Genomic DNA, 14,019 nt, shown 5'->3' with positions numbered 1-14,019 from the left:
AAAAGCTAATGATAATAGTTTAGCATTAAAAAGGTTTTGCACGCGCTAAAACATAATAAAAGCAACGCATTAAAAAGGAAGCAAGATGGAGATGTTTTTGTGTTTGATTTCTAGAATTTAAACCAGAATTTAAACTTTTTAAACAATAAAAAAAGTATAATTAAATCAGGTGTTTTGAAATGGCAAAAACTAAGTTAAAGGACAACAGAAACAGAAAAAAAAATGCTAAAGCTAATAGTTAGCACGTACTAAGAAAAAAACAGTCACAATATATTATTTTTAATTTACGTAATAGAAGTAGAGCATTTAAAAAAAGCAACAGGTAGATTATTTTGTTTAATTTCTAGAAGTTAAACTCAATAAAAAAAAAGTACAATATGAACAGGTTTTTTGAAAAAGGCAAAAACTAAGTTCAAGCGCAACAGAAACAGAAACAAATGCTAATGCTAATAGTTAGCACGTACTAAGAGAAAAAACGTACGTATGTAATAAAAGTAGAGCATTTAAAAAAAAACAGGTAGATGCTTTAGAACGCTAATAGTTACCAACGTACTACAAAAAAACAGTCAAAAGCTTTTTCTGTTTAAATTCAAGAATTAAAACCATTCATTTCGTTGTTAAGTTGACGTTGATTATTATATAAATTAGAGGTTTCGAAAAATAAAGACAAAATAAATTTATAAAAGCCAAGAAAATAAACGTTAATGTTTAAAAGAAAAGACATGAAAAGACAAGTATAAAACATTGTTTTTACTCAGAAAAGTGACTCAATTACGGCGAAAACAGGAAGTGACTAAAATACCAAATTATTGTTGTTTTTTGCACAAACTATCAAAATAAAAAGTGTTGCATTTATTCATGAACTTCGTATTTCTCGCTGCTTTTAAAAAACAACTGGATTTATTGGAGCGAGTGTGTGACGTGTGAGGGTTCAATTCCCTGAGACGCATGTTCTGGAGCAAGGTCTCCTCCGCCCACCGAACATGTTTATTTGGACGCTGGCCATAAATCGGAGCTTTCAGGGCGGCTGGTTCTGGTGAGGCCCGTCGAGCCGCTCCAATGATAATTTGTGGTTTGGGTGAATGTTTGGCCGCTCGACAAAGAGAGCTCAGACTCAAGCGTCCGACGACTCGTCCGCGGAGACTCTCGCTTCTGCACGCGCTCAGAAACACCACAGGAGGAACCCAACGTTTGAGAATTAGCATTGTTAGCGTTAGCATCTTTATAAAGTTTTGAATAAACTAAAGTTTTATTTTTCTTAGTAATACACTGCGTTTGAGTTACGTTCTGTCAGGATTATTTGGAGGTTAAAATTTCAGCGAAAACATCAGATTGTGAGTTACATTCTGTCGTTGTTATTTTGGCGGTAAATCGCGTCGAGAGTATCAAACTTAGTGACGTTGTATCAGAACTTTTTTGGGGGCAAACTTTGGTCATTCGTAACGGACTGATTTATGTTCTGAGAGTATTATTTGGGGGTTTAATGTTGTAAATTAGAGCAGACATATTAATGTTCTTTCAGTATAATGTTGGGCCTAAATGTTGACTATGAGTTGCGATCTGTCAGGATTATTTTGGGGCTTAATTCTGTCAATTGGAACCGACTATAAATCACATGAAGTCATTATTTTGAGCCTTATTCGTGTCAATAGTAACAAACCGAGTTATGATCTGTCAGTATAATTTTTTGGGTTACATTAAGTAAATTATGAGTTTCTGTCAGCATGATTTTGAGCTTCATTCTGTCGTAAGTATTTTGGGGATAAATCTTGTCAATTGTAACAGACATTGAGTTACCTTCTATCAGTATTATTTGGGGGATTTGTTTTTCACAATTCGAATTGACTATGAGTTCCTGAGCTAAATTTTGCCAATAGTAAAAAAAAGTTACGTTGTATCAGAGAAATTTCTGGGGTAAACTTTGGTCAAATCGTAACAGTTTGAGCTACTTTCTGAGAGTATTATTTTGGGGGCATAGCTACGATCTCTCAATATAATTTTAGGGCTCAATTCTAACAGACTATAGAGATTGAGCTTTTTTTTTTTTTTTAATCAATTATCAATTTTATCAATTGGACTATGAGTGGCATACTATCAGTTTTGTTTTTGGGTTCAATCGTGTCATCTTATGTTACATATTCTGCTACAACATTTTGCCACAAAAATAGTTCTGTCAGTATTATTTTATGGATTCATTTTGACAATAGGAACAGACGTTCTAACGGTATAAGTTGTGGTCGAAGCATATCTACAGCAACACACTGAATTACGTTCTGTCAGTATTATTTCCGGGGTTAGTTTTGTCAATTGTAACAGACAACCTTGGGGGTTAAATGTCATGAACAGTAACACATCGAGTTATATCAGTATTATTTTGAGATCAAATTGTGTCTAAAGTAACAGACAGAGTTAGATTCTGTCAGTATTACTTTGGGGGCTAAATGTATTCAATTCTAACAGACTTTAAGTTACGGGATCAATAAAGTTTTACCTTACCTTACCTTACCTATTGTCAGTATTATTTTGGGGCTTACTTTTGTTAATCGTAACAGACTTTGAGCTACGTTCGAACAGTATTATTATTATTTTTAAATTTGGTCAATAGTAACAAACTCAGTTATGTTAAATCAGTATAATTTTAGGGCTGAATTTGGTCAGTCTTTGAGTTACGTTCTTTTAATATTATTTCAGGGTAGAATTTTGTCAATATTAACAAACTGAGTTATGCTGAGTCAGTATAATTTTAGGGGTTTATTTTGGGTGTGTAAGTCTGCCTACATGAGGATATTAGTGAGGCGTGTTCAGGGGGTTAAAAGTGCAGCAGATTACAGTGTTAAATATATATATTTTAAATACATCTTGAAGGTACATGTCGAAAAATCAATAAAAAAATAAAAAGATATCAAATATAAATCAAATATAAGTTAATTTATCCCTGATCATCCCTGATCATCCCTGATGGAGAAACAATACCATGACACAAGTGTTCCAGGACCATCTGAGCCAGAGAGTATCGTACACGATAAATCATCCTCATTTGCTCTCTGGGTCCAGCACCACTTAACCTCTGCCCCCCTCCGGGTCAGCGCTCTCTGGACAAAGTCAATTTCCGGGCTAACACTCCCTCATCCACTCCCAGTGTTTATAAATCTCTCCTCCGGAGTAAGGGCGCTCTAATTTAGAGCCGCGCTATGTGTCACCTGGTGAACCTCATGTTCCGAGGGCCCGGATCGGAACTGCTAGGGGTCAGAGGTCGCCGTCTGGCCTCCTAACGTATCAAAGCTGTGTTTATTTAAAGTCTATGCGCGGCAACGGATGACAACAAACACGGGGGGGACCACAGGCGGGATGGAGAATCCGACTTAGGGATGGAGATGGCGAAGCCGAAGGTGTCACTCTCGATCTCGGTGACGGTGGCTTTGGGGTTGATCTGGATTACTGTAAGAGGAGTTCTTCTGACAAACGAGCGGGACCTGCAGAGCGAGTGGACTCGGGTTTATGTTCGCTGGAGCGTTTTGGATAAACAGTCTGTGGCGATAGGAGCTAACGTTAGAATCCCCCGCTCTGACGTTGATCGACTTCAGACGCCATCCTGGAGAAGCTACGTCGTGACGGAACATGACGTGTTTCCAAGTCGACCGCAAAACCCACGATGAACATTTCTAAATGTCTAAATGTACAGTACTTTGGAAGCTGGTTGCAAACATGGTCAATATAGGAAACCATTTCCTTTTTTCCTTATTGAATCAAAAAGTATTTCTTATTTTTTTTAGCAATTCACGTTTCAATGCCATTGTAATTAAAAAAAAAAAGAAGTCCTTTTCATTTTTACCAAGAACAAAATCTGGTAACTATAATTAGCACCTAATATTATTATTAGGTTAGGTAGAACTTTATTGATCCCTCAGGAGGACTCCTTTGGGAAATGGTTTATTAAATACAAGTTAATAATAATAACTATGGCGTTTATAGTTTACTGAGTTTTATAGGAATTTTAAATTCCATCTAAAAAACATATTTTTTAACATTAATAAGTATTACATTCCACCCTGTTAAACATATTCCGGCTTTTACAAAGACACTGTTCCTTTAAGTTACATCACAGACAGCAGATGCAATCACTTAAAGAGTCAAGGAGCCGAGGTCTCCAGCAAGTTACCTTACATTTTGACTTGATTTGTTTTCTCTTTTTGGTTGTAATAAAAGCTCGGCTAACCTGTATCCTGTAACGCATGGTGAAGAAAAACAAATTAAATGAAGTGAAAACTAAATTTGTGACGGAAATATCTCTATTTTATGTATAACTCTAATATGAAAATGAGTTAAGGGTAGGGATAGATATCCCTTAGGTTTCATCTGATTTTTTTTTACATTAATAAGTCTTCCATTCCACCCTGTTATACATATTCCAGCTTTTACAAAGACACTGTTCCTTTAAGTTACATCACAGACAGCAGATGCAATCACTTAAAGAGTCAAGGAGCCAAGGTCTCAAGCAAGTTACCTTACACCTGACTTGCTTTGTTTTCTCTTTTTGGTCGTAATAGAAGCTTGGCAAACCTGTATCCTGTAACACTTGTTAATTTAAATTGAGTGAAAACTAATTTTGTGATCAATATTTTGAAATGAAAAGTATAACTTCTAAGTCAATTAAAAGGAGTAAAGGGTAGGGATGGATATCCATTAGGTTTTATCTGATTTCGGGTTGAAAAGGTACCAAAAGAACAAACTCTAAATTTGTCCAGCTGTTTAAAAACATATCAAAACAAAAAATGCTGTTCTTTCAGTCATATTTGGGGGCTAAATTAGGGTATTTATGCCTTTAAAAAAATATTATATAGTCTAACAATGTTTAAGTCAAAATAACAAATATTTTTATACAATACTTTTTATGGACAAAATAGTTCAGGATTCGGCCAATGACAATGTGTATTACACATACAGTATTATCTGAACTTTAATCTACATTTAGACTCTTTTCCCAATTCCAAAACAAGACATTCAGCTAAATTAAGCGTTTCAAATATTGTCTTTCCATCCTTTAAAAATAAAACGTGTTGATGCTGCGAATGGATCGACGCACAGACCGGAGCTTCCTGAGAGAAGAGTTAAAGATCACGCTCGACCGGACTTTGTTTTCCCTCGCGTCTGCACTGTACCTCGCCACACACATGGTGTCAGGGATGGCCCTCACTGTTTATTTGCTCTCAACGCTGGATCTCTGGGAGCCTGTGTGTGGGCCCCGGGGCCCCTCCGTAGTAAAGGCCCCGCCAGAGGAAACGTAAGGTTTTACAGTACTCTCCGCTGGTGACAGATCGTGCACACGGAGCGAGACACAATAGACTCGAGATGAGCTCCGGCTGCGTCGGTGTGTCGCTGGGAATTAAAGCAACGAAACAGAGATGTTGAAAGTTCCTCGACCCTTGTTTGACTGCTCGGATATATTTGTTCTACAGTTGGTTTCGACCCGTTACAGTTCTTGTTATAAACACACCTGTACTTCACGACTATTACCTTCATGACCACATTTACCCAATCAGAGTCCAGATTAAACATTATTTATTAGGTATTTTTCATGTCTATTTGGCTGCAATTATCCCTCCACGATTCCCCTATTTTGATGTGCCACTAACTTTAGACCCCCCCACCCCAGCAAACCTTTCTCGCTTCTTTGGTTTTTCACTGTAGCTTGAGACCTCCGAGTCTATAGTACCACGGTTTCTGGAGGTCTTGATCATGATATAAATATAAAAGCAGGATATTATTGTTTTTTTTGTTTTTTTTTGGGAGCTAACTGTATTCAATTCAATTCAATTTTATTTAAAGTGTCTTATCATAACAAAGTTATCTCAAGACACTATACAGTTGAAAATAAGACTATAGTTGATTAAGGAAAAATAGATCCTAGCAATTCAATGTATCCTCTCGTCCTCAGTCTATACTGGAATCTAGTGGCTGGAAGTTTCTTTTCAACACAAAAATGAACAAATGCAGTGATTATCTCTATATTCGTTGTAAATGAAAATCTGATAATTTTAAATTAATACACACTTCATTCAAATATAAACTGTAAAAAAGAACTATGATAAAAACCAAATAAAAACGGTGTTGTTGAATATCAATACAGTACAAGCGTAACAATATTGCTAAGTATATATTTGTAGTATTGTCCGAGTAGTTGACTCTGGTGTTGCAGAATCTACAGACCACATGACTCTTGACGAAGTCGTAACTGCTTTCATTTGTTTTGAAACCAAACAATGTCCGAACATCAGCTTTAAAAGAGTCGACTGTATCCTCTCGTCCTCAGTCTATACTGGAATCTAGTAGCTGGAAGTTTTTTTTCAACACAAAAATGAACAAATGCAGTGAATATCTCTATATTCGTTGTAAATAAAAATCTGATTATTTTAATTGGTACACACTTCATTCAAATATAAACTGTAAAAAAGAACTACGATAAAAACCAAATAAAAAACGTTGTTGTTGAATATCAATACAGTACAAGCGTAACAATATTGCTAAGTATATATTTGTAGTATTGTCCGAGTAGTTGACTCTGGTGTTGCAGAATCTACAGACCACATGACTCTTGACGAAGTCGTAACTGCTTTCATTTGTTTTGAAACCAAACAATGTCCGAACATCAGCTTTAAAAGAGTCGACTGTATCCTCTCGTCCTCAGTCTATACTGGAATCTAGTAGCTGGAAGTTTTTTTTCAACACAAAAATGAACAAATGCAGTGAATATCTCTATATTCGTTGTAAATAAAAATCTGATTATTTTAATTGGTACACACTTCATTCAAATATAAACTGTAAAAAAGAACTACGATAAAAACCAAATAAAAAACGTTGTTGTTGAATATCAATACAGTACAAGCGTAACAATATTGCTAAGTATATATTTTTGTAGTATTGTCCGAGTACTTGACTCTGGTGTTGCAGAATTTACAGACCACATGACTCTTGACGAAGTCGTAACTGCTTTCATTTGTTTTCAAACCAAACTATGTCCGAACATCAGCTTTAAAAGAGTCGACTGTATCCTCTCGTCCTTAGTCAATACTTGCATGTTAATAATTTAATTAATGTACGTATATTTGATCAAAACTAACTGCGCAACAATTAAAAAAAATAGACTAATAGGGTTATTCAGTTAAAATATGTCATTAATCGTTTTAGTTTTCCGTCCGAAATCGCCATTTTGCTTTACGGTTTTGATAAACTATCTGAGTTATTCATCTTTATTGTCACTATTCTGCAGGTTAAAATACACGAAAACGAAACAATCTAAGGACAATTAAAACATTTCCCGTAAAGCGATTTTAAGGACGTGATATTTTCATTTAGTTACATAAACATACTTTTTTAGGTAATAATTAAGATGTTTTTTGTTTGCTTAAACGTTCTCTTGACATACATGTCTTTTCAAATTGCCCTTTCCTTTCTATCCGCCTATGAAACCAACATCTGTTTTTCTTAACCGTATAAAAACAGTCATTATTCTCTGGGTCACGTTAGTTTCTCATCGTTCCTGGTGTCAAAGGTTCAGTCGGGGATAAATGGTTGCGAGGATGAAAAGTTTCCACCTTTGTCTCGGGGCTTTAAGACACGACGCCCCGGCATGATAGTGGCGCTCGCAGTCCTGCCACCCTCACCCAAGCTTTTCAGCACCTTCCAGGCCAGAGAAAGGGCCTCTTTGTTCGGCCCGGCGCTCGTGACGTCCACTCAAGACCATGCTTCCATTTGCAACGGCCTGCCAAATAACCAGGGATTGTGACGGAGCCTAATACCCGCTGCATATGTAGTATTTACTTAAGGAGGGATAGAAAATTGTCCCTCCCATAGCGTCCAGACACAAGACTACTTTTATAAATCCCTTTAGTCACACTTGCTGTTTTTTAACCGGCTTGATTGACTGATGGGTTTTACTTGTAAAGGGTTGTTAGCTTTTACAGCAAAAGTTGAATATTTGTTTGTGTTCACAAGAACCCACATGGGGCGGACACACGATCCACTGCGAGCGAGAGAAACCCCGTTACGATACAAAAGAAGAGCTAAAAGTGACAATTTGACCAAAAAATAATGTTTAAAAAAAAAGTGAAGTACCTTCAACTATAACCACAAGTGACAATAGACAATACTTTAAAGTGGAAGTTTATTTCAAACATCAGTTATAATCAAGTGAAAACCAAATAAATAACTTTATATCTACCCAGATTTGAACTGAAACGTGGTTGAATAAAAACAGGGAATTCACCGCTGAGAAAGTTGTATTTAAATAGCGTCAAAGAAAAGAAGCACGTTTGTTTATTTGTCGTAAATGTTACTATAAAACAGAAAACCTGAATTTGACCCAAAAAAATAACGTAAACAAAAGTGGAAATTCCGATAACTATGACCACAAGTGACATTAAACAATAATTTAACGTGGAAATATGTTTTAAAAAATCAGTTATTATCGAGCAAAAACCAAATAACTGGATAATAAAACAGATTTTAACTTAAACATGGTTAAATAAAAATAGGGACTTCACGGCGGAGAAAGTGGTTTTCATTAAGAACTGTCAAAGAAAAGAAGCACGTTTGTTGGTTTGTGGTAACTGTTACAGTAAAAAAGAAAACCTAAATTTGACCAAAAAATTACGTAAACGTAAAGTGAAATTACCTGTGTTCCTCTAGTGAAACTATGACCACGAGTGACATTAAACAATAATTTAACATGGAAATATGTTTAAAAAATCAGTTATTATCAAGCAAAAACCAAATAGCTGGACATCTAAACATATTTTTACTTAAACATGGTTAAATAAAAACAGGGAATTCACCGCAGAGAAAGTGATTTTCTTTATAAACTGTCAAAGAAAAAAAGCACGTTTGTTTATTTGTCGTAACTGTTACAGTAAAAAAGAAGACCTAAATTTGACCAAAAAAAATAACGTAAAAGAAAAGTGGAATTTCGTTAACTATGACCACAAGTGACATTAAACAATAATTGAACGTGGAAATTTGTTTTAAAAAAATCAGTTATTATCAAGCAAAAACCAAATAACTGGACATCTAAACTTAAAGCTGGTTAAATAAAAATAGGGAATTCACTGCGGAAAAGGGATTTTCTTTAAGAAAGTTTCTTTGTCGTAACTGTTACACTTAAAAAGAAGACTTAAAAGTGACAATTTGGCCAACAAGTTATGTTTAAAAAAAGTTGAGTACCTTCAACTATGACCACGAGTGACACTTACAGTGGAAATATATTTGAAACATCAGTTATTATCCAGAAAAAAAATCAAATCACTAACTTGATATCTTCCCATGTAGAGATTTCTACTGAAACATGGTTGAATAAAAACAATTCACCGCGGAGAAAGTGCTCTCTTTAAGAACTGTCAAGGAAAAGAAGCACGTTTGTTTATTGGCGGTAACTGGCCCAAGTCTGCGCTGAAATTAATTCCGATTTTACGTGCTGTTTTTCAAAGTCTGACCGCAGCCGTGTGTCCTACATTCTTGGTTATAAATTCTGCAGGTAGAGGGGATGCCATGCATGTATTAGTCTTCCAGGGCCCACCGCACACCTTTTCCGAAGGCCAACATCAAGAAAACACAAGGTCAGTTTTTCCAGTCCCGGGCTAATAAATTTGTTCAGGCTACAAGGACTGCAAGACTTTGAGCATCTTTAAGATAAAAAAAAAGGTATTTGCAACTCGTATTAACGGCAGTGGTTATGGAAAAAACCACAACCTTAAGTCGTCGTTATTAAACAGACACTCAGAATCATATTATTTTTAAATAGTAAAGTATAGTTGGTTTGCAAGGACTTACAGTAGTACACAACTGAATTAAACTAGAGTTGTCTGCTAAATGATATTGCAAAACAGACAGAAAAAAAGTATTTTTTGGAAATCACAAGTAACAACGTTTAAAAGAATTCCCCGGCGTAATTTAGGCCGAATTTGTGAATTTACATCATTTCAACGAACTTGACCTTTGCTTTTGACCTAAATGTTGATGCTTGTGTGACTAGCACGGCACTAAATGCTACAACAAGTATAACCACTGCAATTACAGGACATACATATTATTTGAAGTAATATCACCAGAATAATAATAATAATAGTCATATTACAACTTTTAATGTCCTAAATTAACGGAATATTAATGAAAAATAACTCTAAATATATGTTACGTTTGTATTCCTCACATCACCCAGTTGCACCGATTACGTAAAAGTTATTATTAGGTTACAATTTTTCATTATTTTTATTATTATATTTTATTCTTGTATAGATACTTATATCAAGTACAGGATGTAATTTTATTTAATATTACCGTCAAATCTATTTTAGCATTTATTTTAGCGAAAACTGATTCAAGCCCAAGAGCAATTCCCATGTCACACACTATTTTTGAGAACTTTAAAACAAATTCTAGAACTAATAAAGGAAAATCAAAATCTTTCAGTTTTAGTTTTCATTTAACTGTTTCCGAAGCTTTTGCTAACTGCGACTAGCGGGTTGCTAAATGCTACGACGAGTATGTTTACTGCTATTAATCTTTTTCCTTTATTTAATTTATACATTTTATTTATTCATACCTTTGAACTTTGTTCTTTATAGTTGCTCTTTGTCATCCCTTGCACTTTTTATTTGCACTTTGTTCTTTTTTTATGAAACTATCGTCTGCTGTCAATCGTCAATCTAATCTAATCTCATATGGTCAACAAAAAATGTTTGTCTCTAACATATTATTGTATACATAAGAAACATTATATTTAAAAAAAAATGCAAAATATGTTGTGGCTTTTTTGGTTTCATAACCTGATCCGGTCTACATTGTACCAATTACGTTAAAGTGAATTTTAGGTGTATTTAAATATGTATTTTGCAACATTTTGTTGTTGTACAGATACACATACTGCCTTTTGAGTCCATGAAGTGGATCATAAGTTAGTGGAGGCCACTTACATTCTAATTTCAAATCCATTCCCGGCATCTATTTGAGCAAAAAGTAATTTAAGACTAAAAGCAATTTTCAATCACACACTTCAGCCAAAAAGTGCATTTCCTGTGCTATTGAGACCTTTTGGCATCACCGTGACCCGGGTTAGTGGCCGACCCTACAATACTTCTTTTCACACGACAACAAAAATTGCTGGATGATACGTTTCTGACGCAAAACTTTTTTTTTTAATGAAAGAGGAGGCTCATGGGTAATTTGGAACAGAGGTGCTCAGTGAGCGTTCGTGCCAGTGAACCCATCAGGGAAAATCTGCCTTGATTTGAAGCTTTAGAAGCAACAAGGAGGAGTTTTTTAAAAAACCCTGTGCACCTCCACAATCTTGGGTCTTGAGGCTGATACGGGAACAGGGGTTTCTTCATGACACTCTTTATAGGTTCCGGGTCACGTCGGCCTCCAGCTGTGAGCTGTACTGTATCTGCCGCCGATGATAAATGAGGCTCGGGCCGGGCCGGTGTCAGAGAAGACGGCTTCTATGTTATCTCACAGCACCATGAAATGTCACTTTTGCACAGCCACACACATCCCAGGGTCAAGAAAATGAACGGCGTCATCAATCAAAGCCTGCGTCCGTTCTTGGATTTCAAATAAGGAGGCCACTGAGACTCCATAGAAAGAGTGATTGACTCTCATTTTCAACGTTTTCTGATCATTGCAGCAGCACCTAAACACTTGGAAAAAATAAAAGTTGGGTCATACGGCTTTAAAAAAAAGGATAGAGTTGTATAATAATCTATTTGGTGTGGAAATCCTTCTGCTTTAATACTTTTCGTTTAAATTAATAATTGTTTTAAAACAAAACACGTTTGTTCATAAAGTACTTTTTGTTTTAAAAATAGTTTTTTGCTTTCAAAAGCAGGGGTATAGAAAAATATGCATACTTAAATATCATTTTTTTTATAAACAATTTATGAATCTATTTTGCAAATATTTACAGTTTTGGTACATTTTTATGCTGCAATTAGTCGCGCCATAAATACAAATAAATTTGGGGAAATCCCAGTGATAACGGAGGGCGAGAGGATACGTTCGACTCCAGAAGATTTTAAAAGCTGGTGTTTGGGCATATTTTTTCATGTTGTTCTATTAATTTAACAAAATAAGAGTCGAACAATCACAGTTTTATTTACAGTTTTGGTACATTTTTATGTTGAAATTAGTTTGTCGTGCCATAGATACAATTAAATTCTGCTAGATCCCAGTGATGACTGAGGATGAGAGGATACGTTTCACTCCAGCAGATTTTCAAAGCTGATGTATGAGCATATTTTTTCATTTTGTTTTATTAATTTCACAAAATAAAACTGGAACAATCACAGTTTTATTTACAGTTTTGGTACATTTTTATGTTGCAATTAGGTTGTCGCCCCATAGATACAATTAAATTCTGCGAGAGCCCAGTGATGACTGAGGACGAGAGGATACGTTCGACTCCAGCAGATTTTTAAATCTGATGTTTGGGCATATTTTTGCCTTTTGTTCTATTAATTTAACAAAATAAAAGTGGAATAATCACAAGACGGCACGCAAATTCAGTGGCCCCTCAAAGTATGCGTGAGATATCAGAAATATAAAGTATTAAATCGTATCGTGAGCTGAATATATCGTGAATCGTATCGTAACATTTGTGTATCAACTGACCATTGTTTTTCCACCCGACAACTCCAACACAAGACCACACACACACACAACAAAAGTTTTACAAGTAGATTAAACTATAGATTAACGTGATTAAAAAACGATTTATTATGACTGAGATCGATTAATCGCGTAATCCCCTCTGGTCAGAAATGATTCATATAATGAAGTTAAACAATAAACCTCCCTGACTGTGTCATAATTAATCTCCAGGGACTCTCAAGAGCCGTAATATCTACTTAAAGAGTTAATGAACCCAGTGGTGGAGCTCCTGCTGCTCACTGCAGGCACACGTCCAGAGCCCCCCAAACTTCCATTTAGGGGTGAGATATTCCGAGCGGAAAAGGCCATCGGTAGCCAGGCCACCGTTTATTGGGGTCAGAACAATTGGGAGCGAAGCACACCCAATTTTTCCTTTACGCTGTCAACACACGGGGGAGCGCGGGGACCCCCGAGGGGTCAGTCGTGGGGGCAGCGCCACTGCCAGAGCCTCTCACCTTTTCCCATAAATCTTTACGATCCAAAGTGCTGCTGAATGCTGTGGGAAGGTCAGGTGTATGCGAGTGTGGGGACACCTCGGCCTCGGGGAACAATGTCGCCAAGGAGAATATTTACGACTCAAAAACGTATTTTATAAAGAGAAAAAAAAACATTAAAAATAAACAATCGGCTAAAAACTATGGACGTTTATATGCAAAAAAAAAAAAATATATATATATATATATGTATATATAGATGGATAGATAGATACAGGGGCATTAATATGGTATTGTATTAAGCGCTTTGTGACCCTGGTCTGGAAAAGCGCTATATAAATACAAATTCAAGAAACGTTTTTATTTGTTCAGGCTTTTCCTTGATTTTCTGGAACTCCTGTTGTGTTATCAGTTTTATCTTGACCTTTAAAGTATATACTTTATTGGAAAAGCGCCTTACAATTAAAAATTACTTACTTACTTATTTACTTACTTACTTATATTGTGATACTGTAGTAACAAGGATATATTTGTAGTATTGTCGAGTACTTGACTCTGGTGTTGCGGAATTTACAGACCACATGACTCTTGACGAAGTAGTACCTACTTTAATTTGTTTTTAAACCAAAACATGTCCAAACATCAGCTTTAAAATCCGCTGGAGTCGACCGTATCCTCTCGTCCTCAGACATCTCCAGGGTCTGAAATGTAATTGTTCCTTTAGCTGCGGAGGACGTAGTTATTGACGGAAGTTTAATTGCGACACAGAAATGAACCAACGCTGTGAATATTTGTTGTTGTTATTTGTTGTAAATGAATTGTAAAACAACAAACCGTCAACACTGAGTCTGGTTCTGCTTTAGGTTTCTGCCTTCCTAAAAGGAAGTTT

The sequence above is a fragment of the Callionymus lyra genome, chromosome 15 (assembly GCF_982586985.1).
Source record: "Callionymus lyra chromosome 15, fCalLyr1.hap1.1, whole genome shotgun sequence".
Classification (NCBI taxonomy): domain Eukaryota; kingdom Metazoa; phylum Chordata; class Actinopteri; order Syngnathiformes; family Callionymidae; genus Callionymus; species Callionymus lyra.
Note: the sequence above shows the minus strand (reverse complement) of the source record.